Genomic DNA, 8,731 nt, shown 5'->3' with positions numbered 1-8,731 from the left:
AACACAGGAGCATTAGAGCATACATTGAGCCTGTGTGAAAGTCAGCCGGGAAGCGGTATAATGACACCGACGGTTGAGTCCACGCTGTTGCAATGTGCCACAGAGCCTCGCTTCCTGACTTTGCGCGGGCTCATCTTGCGATAAAACGCTAAGCGCAATACAATGCTGCAAAAAGACTTCGCACTGCCCGCACGACGAAGGGGACGAAACCAAAAAACACGGCTACAGGAGGATATTAAATCTCACCAAACGGCAACAGAGCAGCGACCAGCAAAGACGTCGAAATCTTCGCAAAAGGGACATTTTCAGACTTGCGAACTAAATTACGCTTTCGCGGGTGCACCAAGGCCCGCACCACAGCAGACGAGCAGCAGACAGCGATAAGAAACCGTTTCGTGCTTCGTCAGCTTCGTTATCTCTGTTGCCTTGGTTACCTCTGGCAGCGCCTCCTGACCGATGCAACGTCAAGGGAGTAGGGCGATAAGAGTGTTGCACGATTTTTTTTTAATTAAGAATGTATTTATAAAATACCTTACCTCATTCACAAGCGAAGTTATCAAAATGTCTATTCTTTTTATGTTGATCGATACTTTTTAATTTGTAGTATTACAATTTCTTACAACCTGAGTGGTTGGCCCCCGACCTGTGGCTATGCTGCGGTACCGCTGAACCGCTTTTGGGCCCAGCCTTCGCCACCATTCTACTTCCGCCATGGCCGGGGTTGGACACTGCCGGAGCGTCCCGAACTGCGCTTGAACTTCTCTATGCTTAAACAGCCGGCGCGCCTGTTCACGAGCTGCGAAACTTAATTGTCACAGGCCGGCGCGGTCAGCGTAACCTGCTTGAAATGCAGCGTAGTTCAGCAAAAAACGTTGCTCACCTTGCCGTCGTTCCAAACCACAACTGTTCCGCGTAGCAGCCCACGAGAGATAAAAATATGAGTTCTGTGCCGCACAGGCGAGGGACGCGCAGATAACCAGCCCCTTCGACAACTTTCTCTCGTTATATAAAAACTGCTGGAGCGGAGGACGCCTATACCGGCCAATAGGTTCGGGTGAAGCCGACGGCAGCCATCTTGCGGGGGCAAGAAGCAGCCTACCAAGCGCTTCGCAGCGCTGTTCGCCGACATTAACAGCGGCTTTTAATTGTTTAACGGGTTTTCAAGCTCTAATGCAACACTCTAGACTATGAGGCGAGCCATATAGGTGATCACAGGATCGATTTTAAACACCTGCGCTTTTTTAAAGCTGAGATATCCGAGTAGTGGGGAGCTTTTTTTTTTTTTCATTTTATCGGCACCAATCTTGGCACCAATATGCGCTGTATGCAGCTGCCGCAAAGCAGAAAAGTAAAGTAGGACAAAACGAGTTCAGCAATTATCGTTTATTCATCTTCTTAAATGCACTCTCTTTAAATACAGAAATTGATCAGTCATGGAAGATGTCAGAACAAAAATCAATTCAAAGACTTACTGGAGTAAGCAAGAAGCCTGACTATCACACTGACACAGCCAACTTGATAAGCATGCAAACAACCGATGCAATTACGTTAATAGCATTTGTGCCCAGTTAGCACGTGAAGGAACAGCAAAGGATCGAATGACCAACATCATTCTGGTAGGTTACACAACGGGATTACACAAAATTACCAGCAACATAAACTACAAATATGAAATAGTTTCTATTTTGGCACGCATATAGTGTTTGTTCACTGAAGAAGACTGACTTATGGCTAAACATAGCAAGCAGATACAACACACTGTCAAACAGCTAAAGAAAGCAAGTAGAATTCATGAAGTGCTGCAAACACATTCAAATGTTCTATATGACACATCCTCAGTACCGACATTTTTTTTTCTTTCAAATACAAGGAGTGGCACTAGTTGGTTTGAATTCCATGACTGATTCTACACACTGCATCTTCACTGGTCTTGTAAGGACGAACCTTACTTTGTCCTTTGTGATGCACCTATTCCTCTCTTTTGTTATGTGATGGATCCTGACTTTAATGTACAGCTCCACTATATCCTTGCATAGCTTGTAGACATGATTGTCTAATGCATCGCAGTCCATGAGGCGCTGATTCAACTGAGAAAACCAATTTTTCTCTGGCGACGTGCTCAACACCTCCAGCACTAGGTGCTTTGTTTTCAGATGAACTGTCTGAATGCTTTCATATTGTGCTTGCAACCGACGGAGTCCCTTCTCTGCCATTTCACACAGCAAAATCACATCTTTTGAAGGTGATACAAGTCCTCCTCGGGTTTTTTTGTTTGACCAACGCCGGTTGTTCTTCAGCATAAACAGCTGCAACGCACTGGTTACAGGTACTTTTTGGAGCAATTTTTCGAGCGACAAATCCTGCAACGTACGGTACAATAGAACTAACAAATGGAGAGAGGATTTCTGGGTAGTCAACTCTATGCGTGTAGTCGTGGTCCTCAGCTTGCAGTATGGAACACCTTCGCATCGTGGCGACAGCCGTAGTTGCGCTCTCCTCAGAAGCAATAACAGATGCGCCCAAGACAGACACCACATCTTGTGAACAGTTTCCAGATTCGGAGGACTTCACCTCCGTCTGCACGAGCACACGCTTGTAGGCAGCCATAAACTGAGCTGCTGTTGGATTATTATTGAATCCACCTCGCCCTCTTATGCAGCCAAAAAATGTATCCGCATGATCTTGGCTCATCTTGTGAGTCAGCAAGTACTTCAAAGGGCCCCTGTGAATAAGCTCATCAAAAATCTCCTCGGTGCTTTGCATGCATATTAGAAAGCCCAGAAATCCTGTTTTCTTGACACCTTCCAGAACGGGCCGTCCAGCTGGCTCCTTGAGGGCGCTTATATACGCTCGAGCATCAGAAAAAAATGTCCTCCAGCAGGATTCATTTTGTGTTCTCAAAGGCGCCTTGTGAGATTTCGCCAAAGGATTCCTTGAATTCAAAATGTCGAACAAATGGTCGAACAACCTCACAAATCTGGCCGTGGCAGCAGCGCCTCTGAACTGTGGGAGCTTCAATACCTGCTCACAAAAATCGAGAGCGTCAGCTACCGAAGAACTCAGTGCTTGGACTGCCAGCCGGACCTTCATTTTTTGTTTTGCCTACTCTATGTGCATTTTTGTGAGCATATTTCCAAGTCTCAGACCTTCCTCACGCTACAAGGCATCTAGCGCTTGTATGTAAGACCACTTCACAAATTGCCCGCCAACATCGACAAGATGGCTTACAGTCGCTAATGAGTTTCTTATCAGCTTGATCATATGGCATGCATCTAACATGATATGCACTTTTTTTGAGGAATCATTTGGTTTTTCAAAGCATGTGCAAAGGGTTTCACCTCCACTGCGAAGCTCAGCCCCCAAACTTGCAGCCATGCTAAAATTAGACGATGCACCATCAAATGTCAGTGAGATGACCTCGCCTCCTACAGAAGCCAATTTTTCGATGCACTGCTTTGTGAGTTCAGCTCTCTCTGAGCCCGTGAGAGAGTCAATCAGAAAATACCCTACAGGAATTTTAAGCCGCATGTTGACTCCAACGAGCACGTAGACACAAACGTTCCTTGCCTCAGGAAGGCTGTCATCTTCCAAACCTGTGCCAAAATCGACATAGCCGACCATCCTGTCGCCGACCAGCTCAACATGCTTTCGTAGCGCCATGTCATCCACAATGAGTGCGCAGTAGAGTACTTCTCATCGTGTTTGCATAAGATTCTCCAGAAAAGCAAATGCTCAGCTGTGAAACGTGGACGTCCATCAAGGGATCGATACCACTCGCGGATTGTGCGTTGCGATGGTAGAGCATCATTGAACTTCGAGCGAACGTATTCATAGGCTGCTGGTGAATAAAAATGTAGTGTAAGAGCGAAGGTGCGCAATGCTGGAGGGAATTTCCCTTTCTTTGCAGCTCCTGCCCTTTCCAGCAGCTGCTGTATGTCATCTGAGAACGCTGCTCTAAACACTTCAGCTCCTTCATCGGATAGAAGTTTCCTTTCTTTTATTGTTTTAATAATTTCTAGGGCTGCCTCATCTCTTTTCTGTAGCCTTCGCTTGGTTTGCTGTAGAACTTTGATTTTTTTTTTCTTTAGGTGCATTGTTTCTTCTTCAGTGGCGTGGAGTCTATTCTTATACCATTCCTTGCTAGGTGAAGGTAAGGCAGCCTCATAATTAGCAGGAGTTTCTGGTGCTTTAGCATCCTCATTAAATGGAGGGTCTCGGGACTTTGGTGGCGGACGCTTCCTTTTAGCCTGAAATATAAAATTTTGTTTATTCAAGTGCATGGAAAGACAAGTCAGCAACCGGATTTAAATTAGAGGGATAACGCCAGCACTTTGACTGCTTGCACGTCAACTTTCCTTAAAGCACACACGCGCGCTAGCACACCTCGCCAAGAGCACAGCACTGCGCACGGCAATATACGATGACCCGAAATTTCTAAGCTAACGACACTGAACGCCTATCAGGATCTACGCACGAAGTGTCGAGACAAGTTCAGTAATGTTCAGCATACATTAGAATAATAATCATGCGCGGCTCCGTCAGCCGTCTGTGTTTTAATGCAAATCAGCAACTGTCTTGAACATCTTTTCATGCTTACCGGCGCTTGCAGTTGCTCCGGGAATGCAGGAAACACTGCCGGCACTGTGCCTGGGCGCAGCCGCGTAGTCTGGCCGGTCCGGTCAAAGCATTCCAGAGTAAAGTGAACCGAACACAAGCGGTCACCGTCTTTTGCGTGCCAGCCTTCGCGACGAACAGCTTGTTCCCAAAGTCTTCGCGCCTCAGCATCCTTCGGAAACCTAGCAGTAAAGAAATTGTTGGTTGTGGGCACGCACGTGCTGCGCAGCGCATTACAAGAAGCACAGCAGTTCGGAATAAAGTTTCCCGAGTTCAACTTACTTGTGAAATGTGACACCTGGCGTCGTCTTCACGCGGTTTGTACAACCGTAAGCTACGCACGAGCCAACCATGCTTGTTCTGGCCGTGTTACATGCCGCGCAAGTGAAGCAGCACCACTTGTCCGTGTACCCACTCGGCGCGCGCTGCGGCGACAGGCGCATAGAGAAAGAGATTGGTCTATGACAGGCGTTCTTTCTGCCCCCCGCAAGATGGCGGCGCGGCGGCTTCACTTGACGGGCGCCCCCTCACAAGCGTTTAAGGGTAGCTCGGCTGGAAACGCTGATTGGCCCAAAATTTGTGACGTCATATATGACGTCACAAATAACGTCATGGGTCACGTGATATTTATGATGTCATGTCCGGATGTAGGGCGCACGTGTTTTCCCTAGGCTGTCCCTGGATTCCCCATGCTTTTCAGAGCGCCCGTAGAGTCCCTAGAAGTATTTGCTAGTCTGCCGTCCGAGCGGGGTTCCCTATGGAACCGGTTGGCCGCTTCCCGGATGAAAGCGCAGGGGGCGCTGTACGCATTCGGAGCGTGATCGCGTTGTGTACGTGGTGCTGTGGCGGTTGTGCCGTACTGCGAATCTGCGCCGCGCTGATCCGTTTGTGCCATGACAAGGCTCGTGCACCACGTGCACTTTTTTTCGCTCGCGGACCGGAATGCGCGCAAATTAGCTAGCATGTGTGCAAGTGTGCCTTTTTTATGGATATGTGATCGCGTCATGTCCAGAAAACGGGGTAAGCGTGATAGCACATGTTTCTTGCCCGGGTGCAAGACCGGGCAGCGCTCGTGCAAGGTGAAATGTTCTCTCTTCAGGACACCGAAAGACGCAGGGAAGAGGCAAGAGTGGGAGCGCAACATCAAGCGCGGCTGCAAAGGCAATAACATTGTTTATTGTCTCAGCTAGGGCATAAAGGAATATGCAAAACGAAAATTAAAAGGCGTAATAAATGAAAGAAAATAGACTGGCTGTGTTCTAATAAAATTCAAGAGAGAACGATGATAAGGCCCTTAATTTCGTGCAAGCAATGTACGAAGATGGGTTGCTCGGTGAAAGGCCCACTGCCGTCAGGTGCCGATATTGTCGGCTTCAGTGGCGGGCAAACCCACAAGTGGTGAATATCTTCCTCATTATTTTGTGAGTTGCAGACAGGAAATCCTGGACGTTGATATAAATATCGGTAAATATAAATATCGGATGATCCGGATCGGGGTTGCCCTCACATTACTGTAACACGAATAAGCTAGTGTCGACGTTTGTGAGCGACACTTCAAACCCTGCTTTATTGAGCGAAGTTTTAAGACAGGTAAAGGTAATTGAGATTCCACGGGATGTTACGCAACTCACGAAGGATGCCATCTCAACTCTGTTTCCTGACACTCCAAAATACTTGTTGAAACCCCTGCCTCTCAAGAGAAAGGAGTGCAACTTGTACGAGCAAAAACAGTTAGCAGGGAGACCTGCAGAGAAAGAAAAAAAGCGCACTGATCCTGGAGCATCAGTGGAGCCAGTTGAAGAATACAGCGGTGGTGGATCGTGTGACGTGAGCCTGCTCCAGGAATGCAGAAAGCTGCATGCCACCGCCACTGGGGACAAATGTCGATCTTTCTGATGTTGAACAATGAACATTCGCATAGTGCCACTCAAGCGAGGACGAATCTCCGGAGGCAATTGCCATCGGCGAGTTCTGCTCCATCACAGTGGTGAAGCTGCCATGAATGCTGCTGTGTGCATTCGAGGAAACAAAGTCAAGGAGATAGCTGTAAAGTCGACAGAAGAGGTAATTAATCTTATTCAGGACATTGCGAAACTCAGCTTGTGTCCTGGCAGCGGATTGAAGCCTATTACCACGACCTTTCCCACCTACAATGGGCGTTGCTTAATTTGCGACGAACTGTACCATTATTTCTGATGCAGCATGCATATAGCCTGCAAATACTTGCGAAAATTAACTCAGAACACCCTGTCAAAAAGAAGAAAAAATTAAGAAACAGACTTCTATGTCTCAAGCAGTTTGTCGTACGAAGGACAAGGTGGCAAAGCTGGTAAAAGCTCTCGGTGAAATGAAAATGAACACCTTCAAGGACAGAGTTTGAAAGAAGTGTTAGTGCCCTTCCTCTCAACTAACAGCTGGCTGTTAAAATATGTTTTAGAGGTTGCAAAACGGAAGTCAACAAAAGTGATGGCATATTCTGATGAGTGGCTACTAGGCTTCCTAAGTACCAAAGAATGCCTATCAGCAGTTTGCCTGAAGCGCGGTGCGAATTGAAGGGCTCGGGTTCCCATCTTACGTGCTTTAATTGTGCATGCATCCGAAAGTTTCTAGTTCTACATACGTGTTATAACTTAGCTAAACGTCCGAAGAAGTTAAGACGAAACTATAGCGTGAATGAAAACGCCGGCGACAGCGCTCTGTTGCTCGCACACATGGTCCTTGGAGCCTAGAATGTGCGTCTAGTATAGTTCTCCATGCAAGCGCAATTGTTTGCACAAAATCCTCAGAAGTCTTCATTACAATACGGCACGGCGGTAGCTTCAGCAGGATAATAGGGTATAAAAAGCAGCTTCGTTTCTACGTCGGCTCAGGGGCATGCGCGCAAAACTTCGCTCACGAAAAAAAAAAAAAAAAAGTCGCATCCGTGGTTATGCCAACAACTCGGCTGCGAATTCAATATTACGACTAAAGTGAAATCAAAGACTGAAGAGCGGCATCGCATGTACAAGGCACCTGACAATGAGCATGCAGCGAATGCATTTCGAAGCGCACGGGCGCGCGCGTCGTCTGCTCCGTCAGCAGTGGCGCACTCCGGTTCACCGCAGCGCCACCGCGGCGATCATTCAGCGGCAGCCCCCGCCGCGGCCGGCGGACGACAGACTAGCAATATTTCTAGGGACCCTAGCGCCCGGGCGCGACCCGGCGGCATGGCCGGCGGTGTCGGCGGCGCGCCGCAAGCAAACGGCAGCTGCCCAGCCGATGGCCGTCGGCGGAGAGGCACGAGGCCTTGCTTGCATGCGGTGCGGACACCGTGGAAACGGCAGCGACGTCAAATAACATATGCACGCTTCGAGCCGCGAAGAGGTTTCCGAACCAGCTTGTCACACCACACGAATTGCCGGGGAAATCACAGTTTAATTGCTTTTCCTTTATCTAGATCTGTGTGAGACCTTTCGGCGACAAAAACAATCGAGGTTCGCCAACGCAGTGTGACCTGTTCGTAGGCCGGCCGGGCGAATTTTCCAGTGACAACTGCACACCATGTTTGCGGTGATTCCACTCTTCTGCACATTGCATATATTTGCAAAACGTTTCCTTGCAAAATAGCTTTCTCAGTGCGACGTCTTTCAGGCGCGCAGGCTGTCGGCAACGGTCGTCCGTCCCGTTGCCACGCGTCCCGATATAATTCGGTCTTTTTCTAAGCGAAATAGTTCATTATGAATTGTTTTAACCAGAAATGCGCTCGGTGACCGCTCTTATTGGCTAAAAAGGGCCTAATTTCCTCACTCCAAACTAATGCGCCGGCGAATGCATATGATGCCGGCCGGCAACACCGCGGCGCCGGCGCTATTATAAGCACATCCTAGTTGCAATAGCTAGCTAGTCGATGACTGTAGGGGGCAAAAAAAAAAAAAAAAAGCTTTGAGGACAAAGGGAATAGAGATACGTACTAGGTCATTCGACTCTACAAATTTTTTAGGTCAGAATTGTGATGCTGGGAGTGATATGTTGATTAGGAAAAAAAAAACTAAATAAGCTGTAGTATTAAAGGATGACCTCTCACTGTTTTGGTTACCCTGTTGTTAAAAACAATTAGGTGCCTAATGAATATCCTATT

General features: G+C 47.8%; 1 pseudogene; it reads right to left on the bottom strand.

Annotated features, from left to right (window-relative positions):
• Positions 1 to 1,859: 1,859 nt before the first annotated feature.
• LOC146177935 (uncharacterized) lies at positions 1,860 to 2,607 on the bottom strand (annotated as a pseudogene).
• Positions 2,608 to 8,731: the final 6,124 nt, after the last annotated feature.

This window comes from Amblyomma maculatum, chromosome 10, assembly GCF_055883805.1.
Source record: "Amblyomma maculatum isolate TAMU_Amacu chromosome 10, ASM5588380v1, whole genome shotgun sequence".
In the NCBI taxonomy this organism is placed as follows: Eukaryota; Metazoa; Arthropoda; class Arachnida; order Ixodida; family Ixodidae; genus Amblyomma; species Amblyomma maculatum.
This window is presented reverse-complemented; position numbering and strand designations above follow the sequence as displayed.